We start from the raw sequence: 17834 nt of genomic DNA on the forward strand, positions 1-17834 counted from the left end.
GTTTTTGTGGTTTAAGAACAGGAAAGTATGTTATTCAAGCCTTTGGCAGAGAAAACACAGGAATAGAATGCTCAGGTCTCTTTTGACCTGTAAAAGAAACAGCAATAACTGTTTCTTGTCTGTATGTGGCACAGTCCTCATTAGATGTCTCTGTTGCTTTCTAAATACCACCTATAATCAGTTTTCCCCATACAGCTTTGAATCAACATCAGTGCTCCTTCTGAAGCACTATATTCAATAATAAGCATAAAGGCAAACTGATTTTGTGATAGCGGCATATTGATATACCTTATCAGTGAGAATTTGTCCTCAGCACAGACCCCAGCAGTCATCCTCAGATCTTTCAATTCTTTTTTTCTCCTTCTCATACCAATCGCTTTAGTTTTTCATTGTTCAGACATGAGTCTAGAAGTTAAAAAGAGTACAAATATTAGAAATGCAGCATATATATATATATATATATATATATATATATTACACTGTATACTGTGCTCTATGGAACACTGTATTATGCTTATTACAGTTTGTTTGATAAACAGATGTACCCAAAGAACAATTTATTCATATATTAATGTCCCATATGGGATACATAATCAGCTTGATTAGAAGACATTATTATGGTAAATCCCTGCAAAAACATCTTGCATAACAAGAAAACAAGATCAGTTTTAAACACCCCAGTATACGTGAATAATACTGATAAAAGATAAAATGATAAAAGGGTTTACAAATATTATTGCTAAGTTCTTTGAGATCATGTGCACAAACTGCAGCATTCTTCTACTGTATTTCACAGAATCATAGACATGTAGGGCTGAAAGGGACCTCGGGAGGTCATCTCGTCCATCCCACTGTGCTAGGCTGACCAGGTAGCAAGTGTCAAAAATCGGGACAGGAGGTGGGGGGGTAATAGGTTCCTATGTGAGAAAAAGACCCCAAAATCGGGACCATCCCTATAAAATCGGGACATCGGGTCACCCTACTGACTGTCCTGAGGCAGGGCCAAATATACATAGATCATCCCTGACAGATGTTTATCTAACCTGTTCTTAAAACCCTCCAAATGATGGGGATTCCACAGCCTCCCTTGGTAACATATTCCAGTACTTAGCAATCATTATAGTTAGAAAGGATTTCCTAATATCTAATCTAAATCTCCCTTGCTACAGAGTAAGCCAATTATTTATTTGTCCTGCCCGTCAGTGGACATGGAGAATGATTAATCACCTTCATCTTTATAACAGTCCTTAACATTTGAAGATTTACCAAGATTTACCAGATCCCTCCTCAAGCTTCTTTTCTCAAGACTAAACGTGCCCAGTTTTTTTTAAACCATTCCTCATAGGTCAGGTTTTCTAAGCCTTGTGTTGCTCTCCTCGACTCTCTCCAGTTTGTCCACATCTTTTTTACAGGGTAGCTTCCTTAACTTCACACAATACTCCACATGAGGCCTCCGCAGAGCAGAGTGGAACTATTACTTCCCGTATCTTAAATATGACACTCCTAATAATATACCTCAGAATGATATTAGCCTTTTTTTGCAACTTCATTGCATTACTGGCTCATACTCAATTTGTGATCCACAAACAACCCTCAGATTCTGTTCTGCAATACTACTGCCTAGCCAGTTATTCTCCATTTTTGTAGTTGTACATTTGATTTGTCCTTTCAAGGTGTAGTACTTTGCATTTGTCTTTACTGGATTTCATCTTGTTGAATTCAGACCAATTATCCAATTTATCAAGATCATTTTTAATTCTAATCCTGTCCTCCAAAGTGCTTGCAATCCCTCGCATCTTGGTGTCATCTGTAAATTTTATAAGCATTCTCTCCATTCAATCCAAGACATTAATGAAAATATTGACTAGTAGTAGACCCAGGACATGATCCCATTTGATACACCCTCCCAGTTTGACAAGAAACTCAGACTTGTAACTAACAGGTGTGGAACTTGCCCCTTCGTTACAGCCTTTCCATTAAAGAATGATTCTGTAGCATCCACTTCAGGCAGAAAATACATGGTGTCAACCCCATGCCTTTTTTAACTCTGGTAGCTGATAACCTAAGAAGCCTAGACAACTTATGTTACCTAATATGCAGAGCACTCTAAATATACTGGATACTAATAGTCTGGACAATGCAATTTATTGGAGAAAAATTGTTTTCCGAACACATTGTAGGTATGTTGTGGGATCAGTTAAAACAGACAAACTACTTTTCCCCAGGATGCATTCCCTCAATATTTCTTCCCCTTTTTCTTCTCCATGTCCATCCAAACATCATGGGAGTTTTGCCATTGATTTCAGTGGGACCTGAATGTTACCCTAAATGTCTCTCTAATACCCCCAATTCTCCTCTTCCCAATTCTTTCACTGACCACATAGAGCAGACATAAACACAGAGATGTACCACAACTAATACTTTTGTAATGTGGTCTTCTCGTTTCTGAATGTATACTTATTGGTATATCCACCTCTTCAGGTGATGTATGTTAGTGTAACCACGGGCTATGCAGGAAAAGATGTGTGAGCAAATAGTATTTTCAAACCAGCTGCATCATAAATTTTGTTTCAAGTAACATTAACGACAAAAGATTATACAAATTGCAAAGTACTGAGTTTCTGATTTAAATACTATGGTTATAGTCGTGAAAATGCATGTCTGATCCAACACCCAGTAAATTCAGTGGCAAAATTGCTGTTGGATTCAGTAAGCCTCAGACTGGCCCTTTGGAACATGTACAGTACATCTCTTTACAATTTAACAAAATATCTAAATGAAAACGAGTCCTTATTTATTTTACACCTTTCAGTAGATTATTTGGGGATGTTTTCACACAGAGTCAGACCAAGGAAACAACTGTTGTCAATGAGATGGCTACAAACAACCTATCCTCACCACTACCAGCCCAATCCCTTAACAAAGAAAACACCCTTGAAGCTACCAGACTACAGGAAACGTAAGATGCATATTGCATTAAGCCTTAAAAACCTTTATCAATGAAAGGATTACATTCATTGGCTGAGATCCTGCCCTGGTTAATTGAGCCACAAGAGGATTCTTCCAGTGTAAGGAGATCTTCAGGTGTAGAGCCATAACAACTCCCACACCAGCACTCCTCCTGGCAGCAGTGGTAGGGAGCCTGGCTTAGGGAAAGGAGGCAGCCAGGACATCCCAACACTCAGGATGACAAAAACCAGTCCTTCAGGTTGTTGGCAACTAGCATAAATTAGAGCAGTTTTCAGGCTGTGATCTACATCAAATACCGGACCAACACCCAGGTGGTCGCAGGGTCAGAGCTGCCTTTGCATTTGCCCATGCTGAGCTCTCCTTACTCACAGCTTAGGATCTGGAAAACTATGTTTAGAGTGATGAAATGGCTGATATATCACTCACACTAAACAAATGTTTGTCTTTCCTTCACAGGTCAGAATCTGCCCTTCCATACATGTACACAACTCACCTAGGCTTCAGCTGGAGTTTATGTGTCTGAAGGCAGAATTTGGCAGACAGCAAGTTTGAATAGCAAGAATTTATCCAGGGCAGGAATTAAGGTTGCAGCAGCTCTGTGTGTGTTCATCATTGATTCCATACACCAGTTCAAATTTTGAAGTCTGTGGCAAAACTCCCATTTACTTCACTGGGGCCACAATTTAATTCTAGGAGTCTCAAACTCTTCTTTCAGTAAGTATAACATTATTTGAAATATGTTGGTTCTAACAGTTCTCTAGCTAAGCCTTCCTCTCTAGAGCCAAATTAAGACATATTTGAGACAAAAAGAGAGGACTTGAACAATATTTTATTATTTGTTATTTAGACCTTTTAATTCTTTATTCCAATTCCTGAACAGGTTTTTCACAAACAAGTATTTAACAGCAAAAAAAAACAAAAACCTGTCACATAACACACAACTAACTAAAATTAACAAAAGCTTTGGGGGGAAAAAAAGAACAAAAGGATAACAAAGCTGTTCCCAACATAGCTATTATTTTAGTTTATAATTTAGACAGGAGAAAGTATGACCCCAAAAGTATAATGATTTGTACAGTAAGCTGAGTTCAATTTGTCCAGTTTGAGTGGTAAAAGTTTTCACTAATAGGACTTGATCTTTCAAACATTTGTACATGTGAGTAAGCTCATTTAAGTTAATGGGAGTACTCACATACATGGATAGGTGTTTGCAGAATCAAGGCCATCAACAAAAAAGCACACATTGCAGTCTCATTAACATACTCTCTACTTTTATTTCACTGAGATCTAGAATGCTTGAGAATTTTAAAACGTTAAAGTTGTATTCATAACATTTGAGAAAGTAATAATTCAAGGATAAATGAATATTCATAGCTATGGAGCACATATAGCAATGAAGAGTTTCAATGGCTGATCTCCCCTATCCTGCAGCCCTTTTCATGTAGAACTCACTTTTTTCTAACAGGAGTTATTGTGCATAAGGACTGTTTTGGTGCAGCAAGGTTGAGATATTAGATAACTAAAAAAGCCACGTATAGCAAGCCTATGGAAAAATTCTGTCCTGTGCTTTTCTGGTGTACAATGGGAGAATATGTAGAGAGCTTTTATTTCTACTCTCCCCTTTGTGAGTAAGGGTAGGGTCCTGCCAAAGCACACTCATGCACTCTGGGAAGTATGCACACTTTACAGCAAGGCATGCACCACATCTCCCCAGAGGCATGATCTCTAATAAGAGGAGCATGTCCAACTGTTAAGCCCACTGTCATCAGCCACAAGCACTAGCCAACAGCAGTAAGGACACACCCATTGCTCTTGCTTAGAGGAGTATCATGCTGGCTTTCTGTGAAATATTCATCCCTGTACCAATAGTATGGTCAGATGATGGCTGAAGTCCACCTCTCCATTAATTCCCCACACACACATGTTTGACTTCAAGGCAGCAATTGACTCAACTTCTTACACATGAATGTTGTCTCTGTTGTAATTAACTTGTTTATGTGTACACTACTATTATCTGCTGGATAGAATCAGAACAGCTTAACTATATTTCATAGACTGAAACCAGAAAGTGATGTTTTCATTTAGCGCAAGCGATAGTAGCTTTTGTTTTTGCAGCAGTAGGACAGGAGTTCTAGCTCTGCTACTGGTGTAGTGTGCAGCATAAATCTTCACAGTGGTCACTAGGTACTCACAGATCTATTAGCTATATACTCAAACAAAGGAATTCACTAATGTTGTAGTTTATTGCATCTTTAAAGAAAAAAGGATTGCTCCCTTCATTAGTAAGAGCTTCATGTGTTAAGCCACCTGTTTCTTGAATAAAGCCATGTTTTCGCACCGAAAATGAATAACTGAGCAGGAACAAGTTTTAAAAATTAAAAATTATTCAAGAAGAGAGCCTGAGTAGATGATATTGCAGAATGTCACTAAGGGAGGGGATCCTTTAGGTTTTCCTGGACCTTGAAATTCTCTTCTTCTCATTTAATCAGATTATATAAATCCTGCAGTCCTAACATGGTCTGTATTTTGATCAAGTATCCATTAATTTCACTAGGTCTTAGTAAGAACTGCAGATTGGGCCCATAAAACAGGAACCTGGAGAAGAAGATTGGAATTCCCAAATCCTTAGGTGAAAAGCAGCTAATGAAGTGGAAATATCAGTTATTATCTAATAAACTATCAATGATATATTTAGAAATATAACTTTTACTGTTTTATTTCTAGAGCTGAGTGTGTTTGGATATTATCTGTCACTAGTAAGTTTTAACATATGGATCAGTTGTGAATGAAAAGCAAATATGTTGTTGAGATCTAAAGTGACATTCATTAAGCCCACTACATGCATAATTTAAAAATAGTCAAAGAGAGCCACTGTGCTATGCTGCTTCACCAGAGGGAGGGGGAAGCTGACCTGGATCAAAAGCAGATCTGGAACAAGGTATTTTTTTCCGTTGCTATTATGAAAGTTTTGATCCATAGAGGAATGTATGCTATTTACACAGTTAAAAAGATGGGCAATCTAAAAAGAGAAATATGGCAAAAGCTTATCAAGGATGATTCTTCCATTCTGGTCCTCTGTTAGTTTTAGGTATAATTTATGCCTATCATGTAGATACGCTGCCCAACACAGCGAAATACATTCTCCCTAGTCTCAGTTCCTGTAGCTCAATAAAGAAAGTTTGAGACATTTCCATGGGGGTTTACATTTTAGTCATCATGAACTCCTGCTGGTTAAAAAAAAATTAAAAGTAACCAGTAGATGGCAGGCCTGCAAAGCCTGATAAGATCATTCAAGATCATTTTAGTTTAGTAAGAGACACAGAACAATATTTTCCTTCACACTTCTTTCATTTTAAAGCCAATTGTTTTTGTATTTTAACTACCCTAGCAGGATCTGTTAGTACACATTTAGGGACAATTTAAAGAGTTATGGATGCAAAAAACCCAGTTAGTGTCTCAAACAACCCAGATCAGATCCATTCAAGCCATAGCCTCAGTTTTTCAAAAGTGAGCAAAGCAGGACAAAAAAGTACAGATAATTTCCACTATAACAATATTCATCTTGTCTAAGACATTCACCATGTCATCATTCATTACTACCGCCATGTTCTTTACAAGGTAAGAAATGTGCTGGCAAGAAAACCATGTACTGTATCTAAGTTTGGCTTTCAAGAAAAATAAACTGTGTATTTTATCTAATCCTTTGATTATTCTTCTAGAAGTTAGAATTATATACAGTATATGCACATATAATACACCATTTTTTTGTTTATGTGTAGCATGACTGGGTCACAGTGCTTTGTAATATAGGAAATGGTGAAGAAAATGTCCAATGTAAAAATCCATAATGTGATCTGAAATATCAATTTCTACATGGAACAAACAGAATTTAATATTATTTGTGGACCAAATCCTGCTCATCTTAGTTATGTGAGTAGACTTATGAAACAGTTGTGTGACTAAGGCAAGTAAAATTTATCCCTGTCTTTATCAGTGGAACATATTATGATGAGGGGAACATTCTATTTAATATGTACTAATAGAGAATGAAGCTTATAAGCACTTTTCCTTTAGGACTTTAGTGAAACATATTATTCATAAAGTGTCCTGTGCATCGCCATGTTTATTTCCATATTTTATACATAACGCTGTATTTTGAGATCTCTGTAAGTAATTCATTTTGAATGGTAGTGGAATGACGCTAAGGATAATAACAGCTATATTTAAATCAATGTGTATTTACTTTTATGTTTATATCAATATGAAATCATATTGAGGGGGTTAAATTCCACTGCTAAGTATTTCATTTTTAATCACACTTTAGCCCCTTATCCTCTATTGTTCACTGTGCCAGATGGAAATATCTTACTTTCTTACTAAAAAGAAAGGGAAAAAAAGCTTTGTAGGTAGTTTGAGAGCATTATGATGATGGCGGTTGGGATAGATTGTGACATCAGTGGTTACATGAGGTCATTTGCATACCAGAATTCAACTATTTGGGACACCATAATAGTTGGTCTGGGTTTTCTTACTCTGCATAAAGGTCATACTTCATGGCTATGGCCTCACAACCATTAAATTATAGCCCTGTGATTACATATTTGAGGTATTTCAACTGTAATGACCATATACCAGTCTGTGTTTGTGGATACAAAATAGAACAATGTAATAAAAAACACTGTCATTAGATTGTAAACTTTAAACTGTTTGGAACACTTTCCTGATTATATAAATAAGCATTGCTATGAAATACTACTTTTAGCCAGCTAGCAATAAGATTTCTGCTCATCTATTCCATATATTTATTGTGACAGTTTAAGATTGCTTGAAACTAAAACTTAAAATATACCCTCTGTCTTCTTTTTGAAAATTTAATAACATTATTAGAGCCTTTCTATGGGGCCCTGGTCAATGCCCACAAATATCACTTATCCAGCACCCTATAGCCAAGGAAGAGTTTGGGCTCCCAGACTTACAAAATTACTATTATGCTTTTATCAAGTCACAGATGTCAAATTGGTTCCAGCATGCTAACACCTTTTTTGTCCACACAGATAGTAATCAAATGGTTATTAATGCATCCAATTCTCCCTGCAGGTCTCCTTGGTTCTTCTTTTAGTCTGGAGAAAAATAAGGTGCCTGCAATGGTGGCTGCGTGAAGGGTCTGGGCTATCCTACCTGAGAGCTATCAATTTCATTCTCACCATCAGGCAAAACCACCTATCTGGGGTAATCCAAACTTACAAATGGGAGGAAAAAACTATAATTTGGCAGAGCAAGGGCATCATATGGATTTCCCAATTAGTCAAGGAAAAGGGCTTTCTCTCTTTTCTAACACTAAAGCAACTATCTGACCTGCCACCTTCAGCGGAGTGGCAGTATTTACAACTAAAACAATTGCTAATGTGTTAGTTTGGTCGTCCAGATGTCCGAGGACTGTCAGGTCCCAGAGCTACTGGGAACCTTGGAAATAACTCAAATTCCCCAAACCCATGGCCATTATGTATGCTTTACTAATAAAGAAGAACTTCACTGGTTTGGAGTTCTTTGTGAAAGCATGGGAAGGAGAGTTATCACATCCCATAAAAGAACCCAGTGGCAGGGCATATTATGGAATGTTAAAAATGCTTCTGTGGATCTCAGGCTATGCCTGATACTGCAAAAGATTCCATTCAAAATTTATTGGAAGCCACAGAGATGTGCAAGATGGGGGGCCTGGATGCTTGTTGGTACTGTAATATGCTGTGAAATTGTCCAACCTTCAGGCAGCTGAGAAAAAGAGGTGGACATAGTGGCAGATATAGAGTTAGTGGGGCCCTGTGCTCAGCTTCATTTTGGGGGCCCCTCCTTGGGACCCAGCCAAGAAAACGAACATTCTCTCTTATCTCCCCCCACCCCCGTTTATCATTCTTTTTTTCCTTCATCCTCCTCCTATAAGTAATAGGAATTAAATGAAACTAAAGTGAGGTACCTTGATGGTTCTTGTAGTCTAACTTATTTTTCCACAGACCACTTGAAAAATCACTGAGGGTCTCGGCGGACCACTTAATGATCTTTCCAAATATTGTTTGTACCATTCGCGCTTTATAAAAAAAATGTAAAAAAAAGCATTGGTGTGCAGGGTCTGGCCAGGATTTATGGTGTGGGAGGGGGCTCAGGGCTGGGACAGGAGGTTGGGGTGTGGAGCGCTTACCTGGGGCAGCTCCCGTTTGGTGCAAGGGGTGCAGATGGGGATGTGGGGGGTACAGGAGTCAGGGAGGGCAGGGGCAAGGAGTTTGGGGGGGCAGGGGTTTGCAGGAGTCAGGGAGGACAGGGTGTGTGTGAGAGAGGTGCAGGAGTGGGTTGGGAGGTTGGGTCTGGCCAGGAGTTAGGATCCAGGAGGGGGATCAGGGTTGGGGCAGGAGGTTGGGGTGTGGAGTGCTTACCTGGGGCAGCTTCCATTTGGTGTGAGGGGTGTAGGTGGGAATGTGGGGGTGGTGCAGGAGCTCCCGTTTGATTCTCAGGGTGGGGGGATGTGGGGGTGTAGGAGTCAGGGAGGGCGGGGGTGTGTGAAGGGGGGTGCAGGAGTCAGGACAGGGTCTGGGATCGTGGGGGTGCTCCCAGCCCCCTGCCCCACCACAGCCCTCTGCCCTGAGCAGCTCACGACAGGGGGCTGGGGGGGTATATGAGTAGAGGGAGTGCGGGGGCCCTGCATTCGCTCCATTCTGCCCCATTTCAGCCCCCTTCCCCACCCCCGCCTCATCCCCTGAGCGCACCGCGGCCCTACTCCTCTTCCTCCCTCCCGGAGCGACCTAAGTGCTGGCAAACAGCTGTTTGGCGGCAGGGGAAGTGCTGGGAGGTAGGGGAAGGGGTGGGAACGTGGCACACTCAAGGGAGGATGCGGGAGAGGGGGCAGCTTGGCTGCCAGTGGGTGCAGAGCCTGCAGCAGGAGCCCCAGAAGCCAGCAGGACCAAGCTTCTGCCCCCCACAGCTGTCCGGCCCTGGGGTCCCCTATCATTGGGGGGCCCCGTGCCAGGGCACTCTGTGTTTTACTGTAAATCTGCCTCTGGTGGACACAAGAATGAAAATAGTACTTGGCTTCAGCAACCAAAACTCAGCTGAAAATTATATCTTACATTATGTACCTATTACTCTGGGTTTAACTCTGCCACAAAGACTTTTATTCTTGAGGGCCACAATGATCACCAAGTGCATGATTCAACAAAAATGGATGAGTAGGCTTATGCCCAAAAGAGAGCAGTGGTATTTGGACCGGTCTGAGTTAGCAGCCAAAGAAAGAATAGCTTATCAATGTAGAGAGTAATAATATTAATTGGGAAAAATTTGGTCCCTATTCTTTGATGCTTTGGATAAAAAATACTGAGTTAGGCAAAGGAGGGAATGGTGGAAGAGGGAGGGAAAAAGCAGAAGTCAGTTGGAATGGAGGTCTGGCATTTTTGAACTATTTGTGTATCACTTTATCAATTATTATTGTTACCCCCCACCCAAATGTTATATCTGTATAATATTGTCAGATTTTGTATTGTCTGGTCTTGCAGCTCTGACAAGTTGTAAAGTTTTGTAATTGCATAATCCTGTGAAATGTGCGGTATTTGGTAACCTATACAAGTGATCAATCATTTGCCTTTTGTATATTTGTTTCTTTATGAAAATTAATAAAAACTTAATCACAAAAAACATAGGAGTCGACTATTATTTTAAAAAACCTAAAGGCTGACAGCGTGCACTCTGGGTAATCCTCATTTTTTGTTTTTCTTGATGGGAATCACTTTTTTAATATTTACTAAATCTTTATATTACATGACGTTATCAGGCCACAAGAGCTGATTCCATAACCCTACTAGCCAACCTTATTCACATGAGTAGTCCCTATTAACTTCAATGGGACTACTTGCTGGACAAGTGCTACTTTGTGTGATTAAGAGATTCAAAATCAGGTTATTTCACAAAAGGGCCATGTTCCATTTAAAAAGTACACTATCCTTAGCCTGGGAAGGAAGGGAATGATCATTCCCTTGGACAACCCTTGAGCACCCCACCAGGCACAATCATACAGCAAGGAGGCAAGGCCATTGGCTTATGGGACAGGAAGATTGCACAGTCTTAAGGGATGGTGCAGCCTGCACATCTGCCACGCATTGGAGAGCTCAGGAAGGTAAGCTGCAACATCTCTCTCCCCCCTCTATGTGCCAGCTTCTCATCTCAGTCACACTGGGACAAATCAGAGTCATATCACTGAAGTAATAATTTATTATAGATATTGCCTAAAGTGTATAGTAGTCCCTGTCCATACAACAGATCCTATAAAGAGTTTGCATTATAAGAGCTAGATTGTGACATCTAGCCCATAAGGAATACTGGGAAGCAGCACTGGAAGCATTCCTCCCCTCCCCCCCCCCGGGTAGAAGGCCTCTAAGAGCACCTCAGTGACATTTAGGGGAGGGCATTCAGCAAGTACGCAAGCTGCTGTGCATGGAAGAGGGAGAGTCATGGCTCCACCTACTCCATGGCGCTCCTAGCAAGGCAATTGCATGAGTGGGGTTGGAGAAAGCATTCCAGGAGCATTCCCTGCATTTCTCCATATGCAAGGGCTGCGATGCTGGCTAGCCCTTACATGGGTAACAAGAGAGTTGGGCACAGGTGGGCTGGAGAGGAAGTTGCTTGTTGCTTATACCCCCTACCACCCACTGTAGAGCTACATAAGGAGTATTTACAAGCTATCCCTAGATAACTTAATTAATAATCTTTGGGTCTTGTAATCATGTTTTTCTTGTCCCACATCAGGTTACCTATGCCTCAATTTCTCTTCACTCTCAAATAGTTGGATGCCCCCTTGAGTTGGTGGTTTGGCTCTCTAGCCAAAGCAAAAGGCTTCATCTTCCCAGCAAAAGAAGAGATCCCAAACAAAACAGAGACAACCCTTAATCAGCCTATTCTGGATTCAATTTTCCTTTCCCCCTTAACACAGGTGTTGCCAGTTTTCTCATGGCACCATGTAGAGGGAAACCTCAGGAGTGCCTTCCCTGCCTCTGCTACAACCCTCTAAATTGTGAGCAGCAGTCTACCCTAAATTGCATTGCTTTGCTGTTTGTCAGGGCCACTTCCTGTAGTGCCCAAGCCCACGGCCTATCAGGCCTTCACCTTTGGCTCCCTAGTACACAACCCCTCTCCAAGGTCCTTCTGTAATCCACCTTCTAGGCCTCCTCCCTAGCTCCTTCCTAGGCTGCTTCTTCACCAGCTGCCTTCCAGCAGAAAGATACCAATAGACAGTACCCCATTGCTCCAGTGCCTTCCAACAGATGTTACTCCAACCCTCCTCGCTGCAAGCTGCTCCTTATACTGCTCAGAGTCACCTGATTTCTGTCACCAGGCACAGGTCAGAGCTAGGGCTTTAACCCCTTAAAAGGGCAGGTCATCCAGCGTTAGCACTCTTCATCTGTAGGACTCAATGTGTTTTACAAAATTGGATAGGGATTTTTTTCAGGTAGAGAAACAAACACAGAGATGCAATACTTCCTCTGGGTCACAGAGCTAGTCAGTGGCAGAGACAAGAATAGAACCCAACAGTCCTGGTTCCCTGCCCTGCGATTTGTGCCTAAACTAAAACTGCCAAATACAAAGCAAAGCAAAACACAAAAACCTTCAGGTGATAAATATTACCCACTTAAAATAGCCACACTTTTAAATAAAGTCACCATCTCGCCTGGCCTGGGATGTCAGCTGTCAAAGCTCAACCAACCAGAACCAAAACTTTCAGCAAGCAAGGAAAGTTGATAATAAGCATTTAGATCAAGCCCCAGAGTATATCAAAAAACAAACTAGCTACTAATCAAGACCAAATTCCAAAATCTGGCCTCACACAGCAGCTGTTGCAATTGCTGGCTACTGCTAAACCATTTCCTAATCTGCTTAGAGGTAGTTAGGAAAGTGCTCTCCTTCCTGTGCTCACAGTCCAAAAGCCACACTTAACTTCAGTACTAACCCAACCGAAAATAGTTTGGCTCAGCACTTCAGAAGATGCAAGGAGCTTGCAAACACAGCCTGCCGCTGCTTTTCTCTGCATGAGGAGTTGGATGGTGATGGTGAGACTTGCCCATGTGTACTTTTTAATATGAAGCTGTCAGCACAGTGACTCAGCAACCATGAATAACCAGTCATATGTGGCAGAAAAACAGCTTTAAAATGACTTGTGTCTTAATTTCTTCTGTATGGATTAGAGCAACTAAGACACAAAACCCATTAGATGCTGGTTATATATTGCCAAGATTTTTCATCCAGGTTTTCTAGTTCCCTCCCTGTTTGCTAATACTCTGTGCATTATCACATAGAGCTATTAAGTCACAATTCCTTAACCCAGTGGTCATGGAGCTTGTAAACAATGACAACAGTCAAGTTTTCCTAATCCAAAACATATACCCCAAAGCTACACAGAACAACAGATGATGCCAAACCTTCCTGTGGACTGCAGCTAATTTAATAAAGCTTATGCCCAAATAAATTTGTTAGTCTCTAAGGTGCCACAAGGACTCCTCATTGTTTTTGCTGATACAGACTAACACGGCTACCACGCTGAAACCAGCTAATTTATGTGGCCATTATTGCCCCTGCTAGTAATTAATCTGTGCTGCTAGTAGTCAAAAATTGTCCTTATATTTAAAACCAACCAGGTCTCCCAGCATAGCTCCAAGACAATGCCTCTCTTTCAGGGCCGGCTATGGCTTTTTTGCCGCCCCAGGCAAAAAAGCCTCCCGCTGCCCCCGGCGGGGAGCATGACAGGGGAGGATGCCGAGCCCGGCTGCGGGCCCACACTCCCAAACCGGCCGGAGCACCAGGGGGAGGGCGGTGAGCCCGCCGTGGCTCCGCTCTCCCTGGCGGCCAGAGCACCGGGGAGAGGGCGGAGAGCCCGGCCGGGGCTCCACTCTCCCCGGCGGCCAAAGTGCTGGGGGGAGGGTGGCTAGCCCGCCGCAGCTCCGCTCTCCCCGACCGGCCGGAGCGCCACGGGGAGGGCGGCAAGCCCAGTCGCGGCCCCGCTCTCGGGCCGGAGCGCCGCACCGCACCACCCCCCTCCAGGTGTCGCCCCAAGCACATGCTTGGTGGGCTGGTGCCTGGAGGCGGCCCTGCTCTCTTTCCTCCTCTTGTATATCTCATCCTTCTTCAAGTCACTTCATTCATTCTCACCACTGTTGGTGTGAGAACCTTATTCTCTGCAGCTTTTGCCATTTGAACAGGCTGCCTGTAGTTCTGTGCTTCATGCCAAGAAGTATATGGCATTAAAAAAGTACTAGCAAGTATGCCATTTATTAGTGTCCAAAATGTCCTGTAGCTGGGAGACAGTCTGTATTTGGATGAAAGACCATGATTTTCACAGATTATATTTATTCTTGGTGTAAATATTTTCTGAAACTTTTATTAAAATGTCTCAGCCTTGAAGTTGGTGAGGAGTTAACATGCTTTCCCTGTAGATGCTATTTTGTATTCATTCATCTAAAGAACAGTATTTTCCAAGAGACATGCTATATTTTTTAACTGAGTTGTAAAAAGTTTTGCACTATAGGTGATTTTTGAAAACTTGTTTTGCACATGCAGAGTAACAGCTTTAATAAGTATAATGGGCCAGATCTTGAGAAGTGTTTAACACCTGCAACTTTCATTGTTTTCTATGGAAGTTTCACAGGGTCAGCTCCTTTTGGCATGCGGTCCACTGGGTATTATGGATTATCCATGCTATGGATTTATGTGGGATCCTGAGGGTGTACAAAGGTAGCATAATGCTCACATTTCTATTCTTGCAATCCCAAGACTACCAGTCCCCTACTCTCCGTGGTAGCAGGCATGGTGTGAGCTGGAGTAGTCTAGGCTAGGCTGTTCCTTCTTTACCGGATAATCACCCTTGCATTGGAGTGATCTTCCCAGAGCCAAATACACTAGCTCTGTAGCCACATTCTTCTGTTGGTGCAGTGCAAAGCAACCACACCAGAAAGTCTGGCCTATTTTCTGACTAAACAAATATACATATATAGTCCAGTCCTGAAGTCAGAGAAGGTATATCTACACTGCAATTAAAATCCCACAACTGGCCCAAGTCAGCTGGCACAAGCCAGCTGTAGGTTTTTAATTGCAATGTAAACATACCCTGACAGATTTTTCCATATGGGGATTTCAGGATCTAGCTCTATCATAGAATGCTTCACTACCCTATTGTCAGTGTATGGCTGCTGCCTCACATTCTACCTTTCCATACAATCATTCCCCCCCTCCCATTTTAAATTTCAAATCCAAGTCTCCAGAGCTGGGTGTCATTTATCTTGCAAAGGAGATGTTCTCATTTTGAGGCTCCTTCCCCTCAGATCAGTCAGTTCCCAGAGCCTCAAGCCTTCCCATCAGGTTTCCCAAACCTTTCCACAAAGTCAGTAGGTCTTCTTGCCTGAGTCCAACTGCACCCAACAGTTCCTCAAGCTCCACCGCAGCTAGGGGAGGTCCCTACAGTTTCACTCAGATGGTCCCAGGCCCACTCACTGATTCCCAATCATACCCTTTTAGGCTCCTTTGGCTTGCCCTTATCTGGAGGGACCTAATAGTTGCAGTCCTCCTGGCTCTCAAGCAGCTCATTCACGGATTAAGCAACAGCACCTGCCTTTTACTTTTTGCTTTGCACTCAGCCTGGTCACATGATCATACTGGAATACTGAGCCCACACTTCAAGAAAGATGTTGACAAATTCAAAAGAATTCAGAGAAGAACCCGGAGACTAATTAAAGGCTTTGAAAATGTGCCTTATAGGGAAAGACTCAAGAAGTGCAATCTCTTAATCCTAACAAAGAAAAAATTAAGGTGTGCCTTGATGATGATCTATCTACATGAGGAACAGAAATTTGAGGGCTCTTCAATCTAGTAAACAAAGGTATAACAAGACCCGATGACTTGGAGTTGAAGCTATAAAATTTAGACTAGAAATAAGGTGCAAATTTTAAACAGTGAGGTTAATTAACCATTGGAAGCACTTACCAAAGGCTGTTGTGGATTCTCCCTCACTGCCAGGTTAAAATGTATCTGCATTTTTAAAACTATGTATAAATGTATTTATACACCAGTCAAAAGAGTGTTAATCAGTGCTAAATGATATTTCCTATCATAGTAAAATATAACTTCTCTAAGCTCTGCCCTGGTTTCTTTGAGGAAACATAGGGAGACAATTACAAAACCTCATGGGTGATTATTCCTCCCAGCATCCCACAACCAGCACCTGGGGATGGCTTCTCCTGCTGTGCTTTAATTATAAGAAAGTGAATGTCAATAAAGTTTGTTGGAGAAGCAGAGCATATAATGGGTAAAAGCCCCTCCAATCTCAAAGCAGCAGGGGAAGGGTGTGCTGAAACCATGGAAGAAATGAGGGATGCATAAAGAGTTTCCACACCTAAATAATATTGCTTCCTTGGAATTAATGGAAAGAGAATAAGCTGAAACAGGAATTTAAGAAGAATCTGTGGTTAGGAGTCCAGACCCACTGAACACTTGTAGATTTAATTTTAAGGTAAATTGGGTTCTGAAACAGAATATTTGGAATAGAGGAAGGGTCCATATTTTAAAAATTGCACATTATTCCCTCACACTAATATTTGTAAGTTACATAGATGGAGGCAGGATGTAAATTGTGACAAGTTTGTATTTATATTATAAAGACCAAATAAAAGAACTATTAATAAATTCTAATCAATTTCCTCCTTTTTTGTGCATTAGGAGTTTGAGACAAATTGCATAACAATGTGTTCTGTTGTTGAATAATTTCAGGTCAACTTTACAGATACAATTAGCAACTAAGCTGTCCAGGAGTTCTACAGAGAAGTATGGAACAATAGAACAATCAGGAAATTCATCAACTGGACATTTTCCTTTTCCAAAAATATTTTTGATAATTTATAGAGAAATAGAATTAATACCCACATAAAATTAATGCCTGCAGATGTTTCTGTTGAAAGTGGGAGAACCCTACAGTTAAGAAAGTACTGAATGCCTCTAATAGCAAGAGTGAGAGACACATTCTGCAAATAAATGATTTGTAATCATTTTTGAAAAATTTTTTTTTTTTAAGTTCCATGAGGGCCAGCTCTGGAGCTGCTCTGATATCATAGAAAACAGCACGGGGAATGATTTTGCAAAGTATATTTTGTTCATTATTTCACAGTGTACAAATATTACTATAAAAGAAGATCTTTTCTAAACCATGGCATAAAATTAGAGATGGGGCTTGATGTGGGTCTGCAAATTTTCCTTAATTGTGAGCTCAACTGTGAGAAAGTTGTATATAGTGTCACAATAACATATAACAATAAATGTTGATGGGGGGGGGGAAGATGCAAAAGAGGCTGAAAGACTGAATTAGTACAAACAAAAAGGCCTACTGAAATCATTCAAGGACTGTGTTAAGATCATGCCTGGTAAACAGAAAAAGCATGGGACTGGAAATCAATGGACCAACAGTGGTGATGCATATGTCCTGTTTTACATGTGGGATCAGTTGCTTTGCTTAAAGTGAAAGGAGATCCTTCAGCATTTCATTTTCCTCACATCCTACTTGGCTGGCTGGCTTACACCCAACAAATATTCATTCCTCAAACTGGCGGTGTGTCCATTTTCTTAATATATGGCGTAGACAAAATATCCTTTGAACAAAAGTGCATATCTAACCTGTTCTCATAGTAAAACTTGAGGTAAGGGGTGTCATTTTCATTTATTATGTTCCAAGAGTGAAACCTGTATCTACTTACTATTTGAAGTTTAATCAAAATCCAGTACTTATGGAATCCAGTTCTTAGTTAGAACTATTTTAATCCAATACGTCTAATACATAATAGAGACTGTCACTC

General features: G+C 41.1%; 1 long non-coding RNA gene across 1 annotated transcript in view; it reads right to left on the reverse strand.

Moving 5' to 3' along the window:
- Nucleotides 1–303: 303 nt before the first annotated feature.
- LOC128840182 (uncharacterized) overlaps nt 304–17834 on the reverse strand; it is a 34524-nt gene continuing 16993 nt past the window's right edge. The window contains exon 3 of the long non-coding RNA XR_008445611.1: nt 304–405. This is a non-coding gene — a long non-coding RNA (uncharacterized LOC128840182). The remainder of the gene's footprint in view (nt 406–17834) is intronic.

This window comes from Malaclemys terrapin, chromosome 7 (assembly GCF_027887155.1).
Source record: "Malaclemys terrapin pileata isolate rMalTer1 chromosome 7, rMalTer1.hap1, whole genome shotgun sequence".
Lineage (NCBI taxonomy): Eukaryota > Metazoa > Chordata > Testudines > Emydidae > Malaclemys > Malaclemys terrapin.